The 16,902-nt window shown below is 40.0% G+C and overlaps 2 pseudogenes; both read right to left on the bottom strand.

Annotated features, from left to right (window-relative positions):
- Window positions 1-11,971: 11,971 nt before the first annotated feature.
- LOC120881540 lies at window positions 11,972-12,756 on the bottom strand (annotated as a pseudogene).
- A 2,847-nt stretch (window positions 12,757-15,603) lies between these two features.
- On the bottom strand, window positions 15,604-16,331 carry LOC120881538 (annotated as a pseudogene).
- Window positions 16,332-16,902: the final 571 nt, after the last annotated feature.

The following is a 16,902-nucleotide window of genomic DNA, read 5'->3' as shown; positions in this document are numbered from 1 at the left end:
TTGCATTTCTTTTCCATGGGGATGGTCTTGATCTCTGTCTCCTGTACAATGTCACGAACCTAGGGGAACACAATTCACCACCCTAAAATGTGTCTCTTTGGCATGAGGATTAATTTAAGCTGATTGTTTTTAAGGCCCCAGGGGCTTTAAAAGAAACTTTGACCTTCCTTCAGACTAACTGAAGGAATGTAGATAGTGGATTTGCTCTGGAATAGTGTTATCCCTATTGGAGAAGGCAGTGGCACCCCACTCCAGTACTTTTGCCTGGAAACTCCCATGGATGGAGGAGCCTGGTAGGCTGCAGTCCATGAGGTCGCTGAGAGCTGGACATGACTCAGTGACTTCACTTTCGCTTTTCACTTTCATGCATTGGAAAAGGCAATGGCAACCCATTCCAGTGTTCTTGCCTGGAGAATCCCAGGGACGGCAGAGCCTGGTGGGCTGCCGTCTATGGGGTTGCACAGAGTCGGACACGACTGAAGCGACTTAGCAGCAGCAGCAGTGGTATTAGTTTTCAGTCATATCTGACTCTTTGCAATCCCATGGACTGAAGCCCACCAGGCTCCTCTGAACATGGAATTCTCCAGGAAAGAATACTTGAGTGGGTTGCCATTTCCTTCTCCAGAGGATGTTCCTGGTCCAGGGATTGAACCTGGTTCTCCCGCATTGCAGGCAGACTCTTTACTGACTGAGCCAGCAGAAAAGACCTAGGGGAAACTCTAGGCAGGGCCTAAAAATCAGTTTCTATTCTGTGTCCTACTTTTTCTGTGTGGCTCAAGAGTATCTGTTTACAAAATATTTGTTTTTCCATCTCCGTGTGACTTGCTTTCCTCCCGTTTGAAGTCTCAAACCAATACCCACAACATCCTCTTCTGTCTTTAGCTGAAGATGGCATTTAAGGTAATGGCTTTGACCATTTTGGCCAATTACTTAATTTTCCTGAGTCTCTCCCACGTATATATGGGTTTCTTAAACTTTTGTGTGATTTTTTTCCCCCCTGTTAACCTGTGTCATTTAATTCTTGGACCAATCAAAAAATCTAGAAAAATTTCTTCCTCTGCAATAGACTGCCAGACAAAAAAAATGAACTCTTACCCTTTTATATACTTGTTGACCCATTAACATGTATATATAAATGTTAACCCATTACACACACATCAGTTGTATCTATCAGAGGAAAAATAAAATTTCTCATTCTCTTTCAAGCAAGAAGTTAAGTCTTAGAATTAAATCTCCACAGACAGGGAGACAGGGTACCACTCTTGCTTGTTTACTGTTCAAACAAATGGCTCCTTGCATGCTCAGTCACTTTAGTCATGTCCATCTCTTTTCAATCCTATGGACTGTAATCTGCCAAGCTCCTCTGTCCATGGGATTCTCTCCAGGCAAGAATACTGTAGTGGGTTGCCATTCCCTTCTTCAGGGGATCTTCCTGATCCAGGGACTGAATCTGGGTCTCCTGAATTGCAGCCAGATTCTTTGCCATCTGAGGTTGAGTTCAGTTCAGTTGCTCAGTTGTGGCCGACTCTTTGCAACTCCATGAATTGCAGGACGCCAGGCCTCCCTGTGCATCACCAACACCTGGAGTTCACTCAGACTCATGTCCATTGAGTCAGTGACGCCATCCAGCCATCTCATCCTCTGTTGTCCTCTTCTCCTGCTGCCCCCAATCCCTCCCAGCATCAGAGTCTTTTCCAATGAGTCAACTCTTCTCATGAGGTGGCCAAAGTACTGGAGTTTCAGCTTTACCATCATTCCTTCCAAAGAAATCCCAGGGCTGATCTCCTTCAGAATGGACTGGTTGGATCTCCTTGCAGTCCAAGGGACTCTCAAGAGTCTTCCCCAACATCACAGTTCAGAAGCATCAATTCTTCGGCACTCAGCCTTCTTCACAGTCCAACTCTCACATCCATACAAGACCACTGGAAAAACCATAGCCTTGACTAGATGGACCTTTGTTGCCAAAGTAATGTCTCTGCTTTTGAACATGCTATCTAGGTTGGTCATAACTTTCCTTCCAAGGAGTAAGTGTCTTTTAATTTCATGGCTGCAATCACCATCTACAGTGATTTTGGAACCTCAAAAAGTAAAATCTAACACTGTTTCCACTGTTTGTCCATCTATTTCCCATAAAGTGATGGGACCAGATGCCATGATCTTCATTTTCTGAATGTTGAGCTTTGAGCCAACTTTTTCACTCTCCTCTTTCACTTTCATTAAGAGGCTTTTTAGTTCCTCTTCACTTTCTGCAATAAGGGTGGCATCATCTGCATATCTGAGGTTATTGATAGTTCTCCCGGCAATCTTGATTCCAGCTTGTGCTTCTTCCAGACCACCATTTCTCATGATGTACTCTGCATAGAAGTTAAATAAGCAGAGTGACAATATACAGCCTTGACGTACTCCTTTTCCTATTTGGAACCAGTCTGTTGTTCCATGTCCAGTTCTAGCTGTTGCTTCCTGACCTGCACATACGTTTCTCAAGAGGCAGGTCAGGTGGTCTGATATTCCCATCTCTTTCAGAATTTTCCACAGTTTATTGTGATCCACACAGCCAGAGGCTTTGGTATAGTCAATAAAGCAGATAAATGTTTTTCTGGAATTCTCTTGCTTTTTCCATGATCCAGCGGATGTTGACAATTTGATCTCTGGTTCCTCTGCCTTTTTTAAAACCTGCTTGAACATCTGGAAGTTCACGGTTCACATATTGCTGAAGCCTGGCTTGGAGAATTTTAAGCATTACTGGCATGTGAGATGAGTGCAATTGTGCGGTAGTTTGAGCATTCTTTGGTGTTGCCTTTCTTTGGGATTGGAATGAAAACTGACCTTTTCCAGTCCTGTGGCCACTGCTGAGTTTTCCATATTTACTGACATATTGAGTGCAGCTCTTTCACAGCATCATCTTTCAAGATTTGAAGCAGCTCACCTGGAATTCCGTCACCTCCACGAGCTTTGTTCGTAGTGATGCTTTCTAAGGCCCACTTGACTTTACATTCCAGGATGTCTGGCTCTAGGTTAGTGATCACACCATCGTGATTATCTTGGTCATGAAGATCTTTTTGTATAGTTCTTCTGTGTATTCTTGGGGGAGCCCAATTATAGCTTTGGCTTTCCAATGAATGGAAGCTTAATCTAATCACCTTACCAACACCAAGTGGGTATTCTAAGTAATCCCTGCCAATGCTTAAGGGAAAGTAAACTTGCCCTAACCAATCTGCTTTTTCCCCTAGGATAACATCCTTGTTCCTGTTTACTTCTGCCCATAAATGTTGCTGTTTTTATACAGCTCCTCAGATCTCCTTTTTGTTCAATTGAAGGCTGCATGATTTGAATTCTTTTTTACTTAAACTCTAAAACTTTTAATATGCCTCAGTTCATCTTTTAACATAGGAAAGGAGCAGTGCCCCATTAAAACTGGGACATAAGATCAGGGTTGGACATTTGAATCATAGGTGTCCTAGAAGAAGACATAAAGGAAGGGCATGAGAAAATACTTGAGATAGTAGTTGAAAACTTCCCCCAAATGGGGAAGGAAATAGCCACCCAAGTCCAAGAAGCCCAGAGAGTCCCAAGCAGAATAAACACTAGGCGAAACACCCCAAGATACATATTAATCAAACTAACGAAAGTTAAACACAAAGAGCTTATATTAAAAGCAGCAAGGGAAAAGCAACAAATAACACACTAGGGAATCCCCAGAAAGATAACAGCTGATCTTTCAATAGAAACTCTTCAGGCTAGAAGGGAATGGCAGGATATACTTAAAGTGATGAAAGAAAAACCTACAACCAATATTACTGTACCCAGCAAGGATCTCATTCAGATATGAAGGAAAAAATAAAAAAACTTTAGAGACAAGCAAGAGTTGAGAGAATTCAGCACCACCAAATCAGCTTTTCAACAAATGCTAAAGGATCTTCTCTAGACAGGAAACACAAACAAAACAACAAAACAAATAAAACAAAAACAAATCCAAAACAACAAAAATATATGGTAACAGGATCATACTTATCAATAATTACCTTAAATGTAAATGAGTTAAGTGCTCCAACCAAAAGACAAAGATTGGCTGAATGGATACAAAAACAAGACCCCTATAAATGCTGTCTATAAGAGACCCACCTCAAGCCTAGGGACACAGATAGACTGAAAGTGAAGGGCTGGAAAAAGATACTTCATGCAAGTGGAGACCAGAAGAAAGCAGGCGTTGCAATACTCATATCAGATAAAATAGACTTTGAAATAAAGACCGTGATAAGAGACAAAGAAGGACACTACATAATGATCAAAGGATCAATCTAAGAAGAAGATATAACAACTATAAGTGCACCCAACATGGGGGCACCCAATATGTAAGGCAAATGCTAATAAGTATGAAAGGGAAAATTAACAGTAATACAATAAGAGTGGGGGACTTCAGTATGCCACTCACACCTATGGATAGGTCAACCAAACAAAATTAGCAAGGAGACACAAGCTTTAAATGATACAATGGACCAGTTAGACCTAATTGATATGTACAGGGCTGCTGCTGCTGCTAAGTTGCTTCAGTCATGTCTGACTCTGTGCGACCCCATAGACAGCAGCCCACCAGGCTCCACTGTCCCTGGGATTCTCCAGGCAAGAACACTGGAGTGGGTTGCCATTTCCTTCTCCAATGTAGGAAAGTGAAAAGTGAAAGTGAAGTTTCAGTCATGCCCAACTCTTAGCAGCCCCATGGACTGCAGCCTACCAGGCTCCTTTGTCCATGGGATTTTCCAGGCAAGAGTACTGGAGTGGGTTGCCATTGCATTCCACCCAAAAACAATGGATTTCACCTTTTTCTCAAGTGCACATGGAACCTTCTCCAGGATAGATCACATCCTGGGTCATAAATTTAGCATTGGTAAATTAAAAAAAAAACTGAAATCATTTCAATCTTTTCTGATCACAATGCAGTAAGATTAGATGTCAACTACAGGAAAAAAAAAACTATAAAAAAACACAAACATATAGAAGCTAAACAACAAGCTTCTGAATAACCAACAGATCATGAAAGAAAGCAAAAAAAAAAATCAAAATATACATAGAAAGAAATGAAAATGAAAAGACAACCCCAAATCTATGGGATTCAGTAAAAGCAGTGCTAAGAGGGAGTTTTCATAGCAATACAAGCCTATCTCAAGAAACAAAAATCAAATAAACAATCTAAACTTTATATCTAAAGCAACTAGAAAGAATGAAAGAACCCTAAAGTTAGTAGAAGCAAAGAAATCATAAAAATCAAAGCAGAAATAAAAAGAAATGAAGGAGACTATGGCAAAGATCAAGAAAACTAAAAGCTGGTTCTTTGAGAAGATAAATAAAATAGACAAACTGTTAGCCAGAATCATCAAGAAAAAAAGGGAGAAGAATCAAATCAACAAAATTAGGGATGAAAATGGAGAAATCACAACAGACAACACAAATACAAAAGATCATAAGAGATGACTATGAGCAATTATATGCCAATAAAATTGGACAACTTGGAAGAAATGGATAAATTTCTTAGGAAAGTATAACTTCCCAAAACTGAATCAGGAAGAAATCGAAAATCTTTACAGATCCATCACAGGTGTGGAAATTGAAACTGTAATGAAAAATCTTCCAACATACAAAAGCCCAGGACCAGATGGCTTCACGGGTGAATTCTACCAAAAAATTTAGAGAAGAGCTAACACCTATCCTACTCAAACTCTTCCAGAAAATTGCAGAGGAAGGTAAACTCCCAAACTCATTCCATGAGGCCACTATCACTCTAATACCAAAACCACACAAGGATGCCACCAGAAAAGCAAACTACAGGCCACTATCACTGATGAAGATAAATGCAAAAATCCTCAACAAAATTTTAGCGAATAGAATCTGACAACATATTACAAAGATCATACATCATGACCAAGTGGGATTTATTCCAGGGATGTAAGGATTCTTCAATATTCACAAATCAATCAATGTGATACACCATATTAACAAATTGAAAGATAAAAACCATATGATTATCTCAATAGATGCAGAGAAAGCCTTTGACAAAATTCAACACCCATTTATGATAAGAACTCTCCAGAAAGCAGGCATAGAAGCAACATACCTCGACATGACAAAAGCAATATAAGATAAACCCACAGTGACCATTACCCTCAATGGCAAAAAATTGAAAGCATTTCCTCTAAAATCAGGAACAAGACAAGGGTGCACACGCTCACCACTACCATTCAACATAATTTTGGAGGTCCTAGCCATAGCAATCAGAGAATAAAAATAAAAGGAATCCAGTTTGGAAAAGAAGTAAAACTTTCACTGTTTGCAGATTACATAATCCTCTACATAGAAAACCCTAAAGATAGCACCAGAGAGCTACTAGACCTAATCAATGAATATAGTAAAGTTGTAGGACATAAAATTAATACACAGAAATCCCTTGCATTCCTATACACAAACAGTGAAAAAACAGAGAAATTAAGGAAACAATCCCATTCATATTGAAACTAAAAGAATAAAATACTTAGGAATAAATTTCCCAAAGAAACAAAAGACATATATATAGAAAAGTATAAAGCACTGATGAAAGAAATAAAAGATGACACAAATAGATGGAGAAATATACCATGTTCATGGATTGGAAGAATCAGTATGGTGAAAATTAGTGTATTACCCAAAGCAATCTGTAGAATCAATGTAATCCCTATCAAACTACCAATGGCATTTTCACAGAACTAGAACAAATAACCTCACAATTTGTATGGAAATGCAAAAAACCTCAAATAGCCAAAGCAATCTTGAGAAAAAAGAATGGAGCTGGGGCAATCAACCTTCCTGACTTTAGACTATACTACAAAGCTATAGTCATCAAGACAGTGTGGTACTGGCACAAAAGAATATAGATCAATGGAACAAAATAGGAAACTCCAGTACTTTGGCCACCTCATGCAAAGAGTTGACTCATTGGAAAAGACTCTGATGCTGGGAGGGATTGGGGGCAGGAGGAGAAAGGGACGACAGAGGATGAGATGGCTGGATGGCATCATGGACTCGATGGACATGAGTCTGAGTGAACTCTGGGAGATGGTGATGAACAGGGAAGCCTGGCGTGCTGCGATTGATCAGGTTGCAAAGAGTCAGACACGACTGAGTGAACTGAACTGAACTGACAGACACCTTAATTTTGACAAAGGAGGCAAAAATATACAATGGAGAAAAGACAATCTCTTTAACAAGTGGTGCTGGGAAAACTGGCCAATCACCTGTAAAAGAAGGAAAGTAGAATACTTTCTAACACCACACACAAAAGTAAACTCAAAATGGATTAAAGATCTAAATGTAAGACCAGAAACTATGAAACTCTTAAAGCAAAATATAGGCAGAACAATCTCTGACATAAATCACAGCAAGATTCTCTATAACCTACCTGCCAGAGTAATGGAAATAAAAACAAAGATAAATGGGACCTAATTAAACTTAAAAGCTTTTGTACTATGAAGGAAACTATAATCAATGTGAAAAGGCAGACTTCAGAATGGGAGAAAATAGCAAATGAGACAGCTGACAAAGAATTAATCTCCAAAATATACAAGCAGCTCATGCAGCTCAATTCCAGAAAAATGAACAACTCAATTAAAAAGTGGGCCAAAGAAGAGACATTTCCCCAAAGAAGACATACAGATGACTAAGAAACACATGAATACATGAAAAGATGCTCAACGTCACTCACTATTCATTTCAGTCACTCATCCATCCCAGCATCAGGGTCTTTTCCAATGAGTCAACTCTTCACATGAGGTGGCCAAAGTACTGGAGTTTCAGCTTTAGCATCATTCTTTCCAAAGAAATCCCAGGACTGATCTCCTTCAGAATGGACTGGTTGGATCTCCTTGCAGTCCAAGGGCCTCTCAAGAGTCTTCTCCAACACCACAGTTCAAAAGCATCAATTTTTCGGTACTCAGCCTTCTTCACAGTCCAACTCTCACATCCATACATGACCACTTGAAAAACCATAGCCTTGACTAGACAGACCTTTGTTGGCAAAGTAATGTCTCTGCTCTTCAACATGCTATCTAGGTTGGTCATAGCTTTTCTTCCAAGGAGTAAGCGTCTTTTAATTTCATGGCTGCAGTCACTATCTGCAGTGATTTGGAGCCCCCCAAAATAAAGTCTGACACTGTTTCCACTGTTTCCCCATCTATTTCCCATGAAGTGGTGGGACCAGATGCCATGATCTTCATTTTCTGAATGTTGAGCTTTAAGCCAACTTTTTCACTCTCCTCTTTCACTTTCATCCAGAGGCTTTTTAGTTCCTCTTCACTTTCTGCCATAAGGGTGATGTCATCTGCATATCTGAGGTTATTGATATTTCTCCCAGCAATCTTGATTCCAGCTTGTGCTTCTTCTAGACCACCATTTCTCCTGATGTACTCTGCATATAAGTTAATAAGCAGGGTGACAATATACAGCCTTGACATACTCCTTTTCCTATTTGGAACCAGTCTGTTGTTCCATGTCCAGTTCTAACTGTTGCTTCCTGACCTGAATACAAATTTCTCAAGAGGTAGGTCAGGTTGTCTGGTATTCCCATCTCTCTCAGAATTTTCCACAGTTTATGGTGATCCACACAGTCAAAGGCTTTGGCATAGTCAATAAAGCAGAAATAGATGATTTTCTGGAATTCTCTAGCTTTTTCCATGATCCAGCGGATGTTGGCAATTTGATCTCTGGTTCCTCTGCCTTTTTTAAAACCTGCTTGAACATCTGGAAGTTCACGGTTCACGTATTGCTGAAGCCTGGCTTGGAGAATTTTAAGCATTACTTTACTAGCGTGTGAGATGAGTGTAACTGTTTGGTAGTTTGAGCATTCTTTGGCATTGCCTTTCTTTGGGATTGGAATGAAAACAGCTCTTTCAGCCCTGTGGCCACTGCTGAGTTTTCCAAATTTGCTGGCATATTTCAACAAAAACAAGACCAGGAGCTGACTGTGGCTCAGATCATGAACTCCTTAATGCCACATTCAGACTTAAATTGAAGAAAGTAGGGAAAACCACTAGATCATTCAGGTATGACCTAAATCAAATCCCTTATGATTATACAGTGGAAGTGAGAAATAGATTTAAGGGCCTAGATCTGATAGATAGAGTTCCTGATGAACTATGGACTGAGGTTTGTGACACTGTATAGGAGACAGGGATCAAGACCATCCCCATGGAAAAGAAATGCAAAAAAGCAAAATGGCTGTCTGGGGAGGACTTACAAATATCTGTGAAAAGAAGAGAAGCAAAAAGCAAAGGAGAAAAGGAAAGATATAAGCATCTGAATGTAGAGTTCGAAAGAATAGCAAGAAGAGATAAGAAAGCCTTCCTCAGCCATCAATGCAAAGAAATAGAGAAAAACAACAGAATAGGAAAGACACGAGATCTCTTCAAGAAAAGTAGAGATACCAAGGGAACATCTCATGCCAAGATGGGCTCGATAAAGGACAGAAATGGTATGGACCTAACAGAAGCAGAAGATATTAAGAAGAGGTGGCAAGAATACACGGAAGAACTGTACAAAAAAAGATCTTCATGACCCAGATAATCACAATGGTGTGATCACTCACCTAGAGCCAAACATCCTGGAATGTGAAGTCAAGTGGGCCTTAGAAAGCATCACTATGAACAAAGCTAGTGGAGGTGATGGAATTCCAGTTGAGCTATTTCAAATCCTGAAAGATGATGCTATGAAATGCTGCACTCACTATTAGAGAAATGCAAATCAAAACCACAACGAGGTATCATCTCACACCGTTCAGAATGGCTGCCATCAAAAAGTCTACAAACAATTGCTTGAGAGGGTGTGGAGAAAAGGAAACCCTCTTACACTGTTAGTGAAAATGCAAACTGGTATAGCCACTATGGGGAAACATTGTGGAGATTCCTTAAAAAACTGGAAATAGAACTGCCATATGACCCAGCAATCCCATGCTGGGTATACACACGGAGGAAACCAGAATTGAAACAGACACATGTACCCCAATGCTCATTTAGCACTTTTTGCAACAGCTAGGATATGGAAGCAATGTAGGTGTCCACCAGCAGTTGAATGCATAAGGCAGTTGTGGTACATATACACAATGGGATATTACTCAGCTATAAAATAGAACACATTTGAGTCAGTTCTAAAGAGGTGGATGAAACTGGAGCCTATTATACACAGTGAAGTAAGTCAAAAAGAGAAATAACAGTACAGTATATTAACACATATATATGGAATTTAGAAAGATGTAATGATCCTATATGCAAGGCAGCAAAAGAGACAAAGATGTAAAGAACAGACTTTTGGACTGTGGGAGAAGGCAGGAATGGGATGATTTGAGAGAATAGCATTGAAACATGTATATTACCATATGTAAAATAGATAACCAGTGCAAGTTCAATGCATGAAGAAGGGCACTGACAGCTGGTGCTCTGGGACAGTCCGGAGCGATGGGGTGGGGAGGGAGGTTGGCAGGGAATGTTCAGGATGGGGGTACACATGCACCCATGGGTGATTCATGTCAGTGTATGGCAAAACCCACCACAATATTGTAAAGAAATTATCCTCCAATTAAATTAATAAAAAAATAAAAGTCATTCATATCTTTAAAAAAAAAAGATCAGGGTTGGAGTAGTAAGAGGGATTTCATGCTGGATTTGACAGATCTGGGCTAGAGCTGCTTAAATACTGCTGGTTTGTGTGATGTCAAGAATCCAGGGCAGGGCTCAGCCTAAAGATGGTTTGGGTCACACAGCCTAAGTTACAGTAAAGAAAAAGCAATTTGGGCCTAGAAACAAGAATGGTACAAATTACAAGGAGATAGATTTATGTACAAAGGCCTTATTGTTTTTTTATGAGCATATTGAAATTTTTTCTTTTTACCCAGGTTAGTCAGTTAAGTCGTTAAGTCATGTCCAATTCTTTCGATCCCATGGACTGTAGCCTGCCAGGCTCCTCTGTCCATGGGATTATCCAGGCAAGAATACTGGAGTGGGTTGCCATTTCCTTTTCCAGGTTAGGAAAAGATATCACAAGAAAAAGTAAATATTGAATTTAACAAAAACAACACTTTTGAAAGAAAAACACAGCACCACCCCCCAGTGCCTCTGGAAATAATACTGCAAACGGTCATTTCTGTGTCAGTTTACCATACTACAGGAACAAAGTTGTTAAAGGATAGTTATTCTCAACTGAGCCACTTATCTGCACTATAGTAAAGTACTTAAAATCACTCCCAAGATCAAGCCTTAAAACCGTTTCAAGTGGTTTTAAATGTTTTATAGCCATTTCTTTTTCTTTTTATAGCCACTTCTGTAAGAGGTGCTTTTCTTTCCCCAAATGTTCAAAGCGTAATTAGATGGTTGACAATACTTCCCCCCCACCATCGAATCTTCTGTTCAAAATAATATTAGTACTGGTAACATGGTTTATATCTTGTGTGATCTAGGAAATGTAGTCCAAGAAATGAGGTTTGTAAAAGGTAGACACTGTTTTCATGGTGGAAAGGGTACAGGGCACATACTATGACTTACTTCCCCTAGTAATATGAATGAAGTGCTCAGAGTTCCTTAATCTTCAGTAAACTGGGGTAAAGAGTAAGCATTATAATGGTGAGAAGGGTGTATACTTACAGGTGGCTTACCCTGTTGAGGTGAGACAGGTCCTGGTGGAGGATTTTTCATACAAGGTGGCATCTCAGCAATCAGATGTCTATGCAGATGGTGGTGGAATAGAAGTCACTGACGTATCTGAAACTTGCCTATGAATCAAGTGAAAAGTACCTGTGGCCTGGGAATGATGTGGCCTTAGATGACATATTGATGGCAGAGGAGGTAGTGTGGTATAGAATATCACTGTGATGGCACAGTGTGATGAGACTTCAGTACCACTGGTTGACTCTGTTATTCAAAGAGTGGTGAGCAGTTGCAGAGACAGGAGGTAGTGTTTCTCAGGTACCTGAATTTGTATCAATCTGAATAGGAACAGTTATTAAATCGCTTTGTTTTCTTGTTGGGACAAAAAAACTTTTTGAGTCAGTTTCTTCACTCATTGAAAGATGTAGAGATGAAGCCACAGACAATTAATTGTGCTGTAGGAGCATGAATATCTTGTGGCTGATTATGTGGCTTGGGCAGCTCCTTTGCAAAGAAGGTGGTCGTATCATAAAGTATTGCTTTGGTATAATATGGTTCATATGATGCTTATCTGGCAGCTTTTTAAGATAATCATAGATTTTAGCTGGTGGTGGGACAAAATGCTGAATGAACATTTTCAAGTTAAGTATGGGGAACAGAGTTTCCAGCTCTCATGTGGTGGAAGTTGATATGAGCCTCTAAGTCTCTCTGAGACAAATAGGATCTCTTGCATCCTTGAACAGTGCTACACACAAAGAGAGAACCTTGACTATACTTCTGAATTTGCTGCACAGAATTACCACAGGCTGGGCACATCATATCCCCTTCTTTTCCATGTAAAATAGCACAAGCGTAGCAAAAAGCATGCTTGCACAGAATCATCCGCCCGTAGATTCTAATCGGTAATTTGCATTTGTCACAGAAATGTATAATGGTTTCATCCTTTTTACCTAAAATATTTATTTTAAAGTCCCAAAAAAGATTTTCAACAGATTCTCGCTCATTTCGAAAGGCTTCGCCCCCAGGGGAATCATACTGGTTCTCCTCAAAGGATAGATGGCGTCCTTCTTCTTTCTCCATGACTTCGCTCACAAAGCACAAGAGGAACAGAAGTCAACCTTATTGGCCCAGGGAGCGCATGCGCTGTACTTCCCTGAACGCAGGAATTAAAAGTACATCCAGGTCACCCTATTTTTGACCCTTTGTTACCTACTCCTGTTCCACTGAGAAAGTCAGGCAGAAGGAGAGAATGAATATATGAAGTGTTTCAGTTCTGAGGTTGCTTAGGCGACCCACTCCAGTACTTTTGCCTGGAAACTACTATGGACGGAGGAGCCTGGTGGGCTGCAGTCCATGGCGTCGCGAAGAGTTGGACATGACTGAGCGACTTTACTTTCACTTTTCACTTTCATGCATTGGAGAAGGAAATGGCAACCCACTCCAGTGTTCTTGCCTGGAGAATCCCAGGGAAGGGGGAGCCTGGTGGGCTGCTGTCTGTGGGGTCGCACAGAGTCGGACACGACTGACATGACTCAGCAGCAGCAGCAGGCTTCTCTTGTTATGCTTCGGGGGAGGGGTGTGGAGCGGTGCAGGGGAACCAGCCTTTAATTGGAAAAAGAGACTAATCTGGAATGGGGAAAAAGGAAAGCATGCATGTACATGATGGCATGCGCAAGCGCAGTGGTACCTGAAAGCAGAAGCCTAGATGCTGTAGATTTAGCGTCTCAATCTTTTCTGAAAGTGTAACCCATGATGGGAGTGAAGAGTAAACTTATAACTGTGAGAGTAAGAGGGGCAGAGTTCTAAGTACCTTTGAAAGTAAGATATTTCTTTGAATAGTTGTACTTTAAAATTATAAGAATACTATATGAATATAGATTTCTTTTTAAGAATGTTTGTTTTAATAAAAATACTGCTTTTGATTACTTAAGTCACTTGAATCTTTCCCTGCCCCTAAAGTCTTTGAGTAATAGTGAAGTCCCAGGAATTTGTTCCAGGAAATGTGCCAAATCTTGTCACACACTGCTGAATCTCCCCACACTATTGGCACACTAGTTTGTGATGCACAATATAGAGTGGTTCCTTTACTGAATACAGGGTCATCCAGTAGGACTTGGAAATCCTTTTTATACAGAATACTTTATAATGGTATTTGTATATAAGAGCATTTATTTATACATGAAAGTTCAAAGTTAAAAGCGTTGATGAATTAGGGACGTGATTCGTAACATTATAAAATGCCTTCCCATATGCCTCAATTTCTCATTTTGTTTCTTTAAATATTACATTCTATTGGTATATTTGTATGTTTAAAATCAGTAGTGATGACTACTCAAAGATGGATACGAAACATGTTAGAAATGATCATATTTGTTTGTGGAAAGATACAGCTGGTTATATAGAAATGTCATTTGTACCCTCCTTTTGGGAACCTAGTCTGCTGTAAAGTGAGGCTCACCCTTCTGTGAGAGCTTCATTTCATACTGTATAGAATAAGTGTTTTCATTCTTATTTACAAAACAACTTTGCAAAGGGAGTGATGAACTAACATGACCAAATATGCCAAATTGCTACCTAGGCTTTTGATTTCTTTGGCCTTCTGCCAAATAGGTAATATATAAGCAAATATATGTGTACAAGGGGACCTTGTGACTCAGTGCACACCCTTCTTTTTTGCAAATTACCTGAAGTGGTTTTCAAACCTTTTTCTAAATTCAGAAGGCTGCAGCTGCTCTGAGTGAAGTTGGAGGTGGGGAGTCCCGTCTTTCCCCCTTAACACTCCCGCACCTCTGGCATCCTTTTGCCTCCTCCTGTAGTCATCTTTTAGGCAGTTCAATGAAGCACAGTTTGACTACCACTTCTCAAATACATATTTTCTCAACTGATGTATAAAATGTTTATAACCATGTCATATATCCAAGAGAATAATAGATGAGCACCATATATCTACCAGCTAGCTTAAGAAATAAAGCATTATCAGTGCACCTGAAAACTGCTGTACCCTCATGATAGGAAGGAACTGTACTAAATTGTGTGTTCACCGTCCTCTGGTTCTTTTCAGTTTTAAAAATCACGTACATATGTATGTGTGTGTGTATATATATATATATTTATAAAAATATTGTTTATATTTGCATGTTTTTCACTTCATAGGGATGGAATAATACTGTGACTTTCTTTATTCCATTAACAGTATATTTCTGAGATACTTTTATGTCATTGCATGTATTTTATTCATTTTAAGTATTCCATTTTATAATATTTTATATTTTAAATATAAACATTTTATAATTTAAATTTTTCCTATTGATGAATAAGTGGTTTGTTCTCAGGTTTTGGCATTATAAATGCTGCTGTGAAATATTTTTCTCTTTATTTACATTTATTTTTAATTAGAGGATAATTGCTTTGCAATATTGTGTTGGTTTCTGACGTATATCAACATGAGGCAGCCATAGGTATACCTATGTCTCCTTCCTCTTGAGTCTCCCTCCCTGAAACATTCTTGTAGATGTTTCTTGTACATGTTCAAGAATTTTTCTAGGGTATGTGTATAGGAGAGGAAGTTACTTGATGATAGAGAATAAGCATATTCAGCTTTTCCAAAGAGTTCATATCAATGTATCAGCAGAGTGTAAAAGTTTTGTTACTCCTCCTCTTCACCAACATTTATTAACAGACTTTTAATTTATTATAAATTTTGTTGTAAAATTCATATCATTATGTTTTTATTTTGTGTTTCTCTGCTTAAAATTGGTTTGCAGCTTTTCTTATACCCCCCTCCCACAGCTAAAGACTTTTATTGGGAAAAGGAAGTTGACTAAAAAGTGGGCCCCAACATCCTCACTGCCTTACACAGCCAGAGCCTCCTCCACAAAGTCCAGGAAAGAAGGGACCACTCTCAGTAGGCTCAGATGTAGAGGTCAAAGTCAGTCTGTTTGGATTTCTAGAACTGGTGACCAGGAAGATCCAGTTTCCAGCAATAAGCCCCATCCTGAAGGTAACCTCCCTGAGGGGAACTGGGCTACCTAGCCCCCTTGTTGCCCCCTTTGCCTTCCCCTCAAGTTCCCAGATACCTCAGTGCCCAGCCACTGTCTCTCTTGGCAGCATAAGCTCCAGAGTGCCCTCCAGGAGGGCTTGGGTGCTCCCTGGAGTCTGGCCAAGCTGTCATCGCCCTCTGAGTCTGACAGAAGCTGCTGATCAGATGGCTGCTCTCTGATTTTCACCCAGTCAATGTTGTCCGGCCAACTGTCTCAGATATGAGCATCCCAGTTAAGGAAATAGTTACCATCAGCCTCAAAGTGACCTTCTCTATCTCCTCCTGCAGCTTGAAGAGTATGATCCACACACCTCCATCACTGGAGAGTGTGGCTGCTTCCTGACCTCCCACATCCTCTGAGGCCAACACGTCATATTTGCTGGACCCTTCATCATCATTCTCCTCCTTCTCATCACTGTCCAAAGAGTGTTTGCCTTCGAAGCGGCTCCCAGGGCCTCCTACCCCAGCCACAGGGTCCACTAATTTTTTCTTGGGGACACTGATATCATCCTCATCTCTCACACCTTGGAAGGTAACTTTCCTCTTTGGCATGACTGGACAGAAGGACTGTCCCCAAACTAAAGATCTGGAAAAGGTGGGGGAAGAAAGAGAGAGAGGTTTTCTCTAGGGCTGCATCCAGGCCACCTACTCACCACCCGCTTTTCATGTTTTATAAGTGAAAGAAAGTGAAAATCGCTCAGTCGTGTCTGACTGTTTGCAACTCCATGGACTATACAGTCCATAGAATTCTCCAGGCCAAAATACTGGAGTGAGTAGCCTTTCCCTTCTCCAGGAGATCTTCCCAACCCAGGGATCGAACCCAAGTCTCCTGTATTGCAGGCAGATTCTTTACCTGCTGAGCCACAAGGGAAGCCCATGTATTATAGGCCACTTAGAATTCTTCTTTGGTCAAAAACCTGTTCATATCATTGGACCATTTTTCTATTGCACAATTTGTGTTTACCCTTATAGGGATTGTTTATGTCTTTCTGATACTAATTCTTTGCCAGTTATATGACTTAATAATTTTGTGTCCTCTAAGTTTATAAGTTGCCTTTTAATTACTTTGTGGTGTCTTGTGATACACAAGTTCTCAATTTGATACTTCAGACTTACCAGTCTTTTCTTTATGATAGGCATTTTACTGATATATTTAGAATGTTTTCTCTAACCTGAGATCCTAAAAATATTTTCCCTTAAATTTTT

The sequence above is a fragment of the Oryx dammah genome, unplaced genomic scaffold, assembly GCF_014754425.2.
Source record: "Oryx dammah isolate SB20612 unplaced genomic scaffold, SCBI_Odam_1.1 HiC_scaffold_23, whole genome shotgun sequence".
In the NCBI taxonomy this organism is placed as follows: Eukaryota; Metazoa; Chordata; class Mammalia; order Artiodactyla; family Bovidae; genus Oryx; species Oryx dammah.
Note: the sequence above shows the minus strand (reverse complement) of the source record. Positions and strands in the feature narration are given on the sequence as shown.